General features: G+C 38.6%; 1 long non-coding RNA gene across 1 annotated transcript; it reads left to right on the forward strand.

The window, feature by feature from the left end:
• Positions 1 to 516: 516 nt before the first annotated feature.
• LOC110661962 (uncharacterized) lies at positions 517 to 1215 on the forward strand. The gene is made up of 2 exons (XR_002496229.2): positions 517 to 700; positions 785 to 1215. It is a non-coding gene; the product is annotated as an uncharacterized LOC110661962 (long non-coding RNA).
• The last annotated feature ends 909 nt before the right edge of the window (positions 1216 to 2124 follow it).

Raw genomic sequence — 2124 nt, forward strand, 5'->3', positions numbered from 1 at the left:
ATAATCCCTTCGTATGCTAGACGTACAAAGCGAGGGCTTCTCTGACAGAAGATCACAAGACAAAATCTGCTGCAAGATTTTAGAAAATGACTGGGGGTTTAATTGGCCATCCTCATCTTTTGCAGCAGAGGAGTAGGTAGATGTTGGTTTCATCCGTATTTTTTTTTTTAATAATTGCTATTAATTGATGGTATTGTTATAGCTCTTAGTTATGCTTATAAATACGCATCTTTTTCATAATCTTTTCCGCCTAATCATGCTGTTGTTTTTTCTTTTTCCATATTAGGTGAGAAAAATGGGAGGGCAGAGCATAGATGGTATAATTTTATTTGTATAATGGCCAGTAATATAAGAGACTAAAAACTTCGGAAAAATATAAGAAACTCAAAACCAATTGGAGAGTTTGGTTGGGCTTGCTCTTGAAGGTCACCAGTCTTGTCTTGGGCTTTTGAATGCCCAAGCGTTTTCCATCCATTTGATTCCTTTCGGTACAGTCCATTTCTCGCCTCTTATTGGAAGGCCCTCCCCACCTTCGAATGGGGTGTATATATTTTTGGCTTTTTCTCCAAATCTAATGCTTTTGATGAGTTGTAGATCTATGATGATTAGCTTTGATGTTGGTCTTAGTTGGAGCAGAGGATGGAGGTTTGTATGGTGCCCGAAGATGGTATCTAACTGGGGCTTACAAGTATTGTTGGAGGTAGGATCCGGTATTGTCCAGTGCCCTCTCACTTAGTGTATGGCTCTGTTGTCTTTATTGGTAATACCTCTGTGTTGTTTCCAGTGCAGCTTGCTCGATTTTGGGTTTGGTTCATTGTCTTCTTAGGCAGCAAAGGAGATGAAAATGAAGCTAATAGAGTGCTTCTCTTTGGTTTCTCGAGCTTTGCTATGTGAATACTTCTACGTTTGGCTTCAACTGGGCTTGGTGCTTTGGCTCTTGTTCTACTATAAAGTGGTGTTAGTGGCTTTAGATTTGCATCTATGGGGTATTTCCGTTTTGGTTGCCGACAAAACTCTCTGGTGGATTTGCAGTGAAGATTGTTGGAAGCTCCTTCCTATGAAAGTTTTTGGAGTTTCTCTCTGGACTCATGTGTGGGTCGAGTTCATCTCTAGGCTCTGTTTTGGTTCGATTATTTTTGTTTGAGTTGGATTTCGACCCTTATTAGATCACCCTTTTCCAGGCCCGTTTACTATTAAAAAAATTATTTTTTTAAATATATTAATTAAAAATTAAATTGGGCAATGCCCTGCTTGCAATTGGACATGGACGCGGTTTGGGTTTGGACTGGAACTTGTTTCATCAAAATCGGATTGAAATAGCTTGATCAAAATTGGATTTCAACTAATTTGATTAAAATCAAATCAAAATCGAACTAAAACCTATCAAATCTGGATTTGACCAAAATCATCTTGAATCAAATTACAATCGAATCAATTTTTATAAGTTCGATCCGATTCCAGCCAAAATTACAACAACTGTTACAACTTTGGATTCAGTTTGATTTGTACACACATTGATGTGCCTTGGTGCCTTGTAGGCACATCACACATGTGCAAGTTGAATCAATCCTACAACCACAAATTTGGTTCAACTCTAAGGATAGCCAATTGGTATAGACATTGACTGCTCCGCAGAAAATAAAGGACGAGAACCTTTAAACCCATATGGAAGTGATTATCTCCTCATAACTGCAACCCTTTATCTACTGGTGTAAATGGTGCAAAAATGTGATAATCCTTCTGGGTCTGCCAAAGATATTTTTGACCAGTGACTGGGACATGCTATTGCTTGAACCTTGCAACTGAATTTTATACCTACCCACTGATGCAAATGCAATGCAATCCTATCCATCACCTTGGATTCTTTGGTTAAATTGCTCGGTCCTCTTGCTTCCCAAGTGGGGTTTGATAGCTTATTATGGACCTCTCCTTCACAAGTTATTGTCAATTGAGAAATAAGGACACGTATGGTCATGTGTGCTTTTTGGGGACAGTGATCTTTTTATTTTCTTCTTTTTTAATACATGAAATTGGCTAAAGACATTCCCCTTTGCCTCAGAATCTAATTGCTATTCCAACCAACATCCCCCAAAAGGTTCTTGCATTCTGCCTTTGCTTTGAGTT

The sequence above is a fragment of the Hevea brasiliensis genome, chromosome 11 (genome assembly GCF_030052815.1).
Source record: "Hevea brasiliensis isolate MT/VB/25A 57/8 chromosome 11, ASM3005281v1, whole genome shotgun sequence".
Classification (NCBI taxonomy): domain Eukaryota; kingdom Viridiplantae; phylum Streptophyta; class Magnoliopsida; order Malpighiales; family Euphorbiaceae; genus Hevea; species Hevea brasiliensis.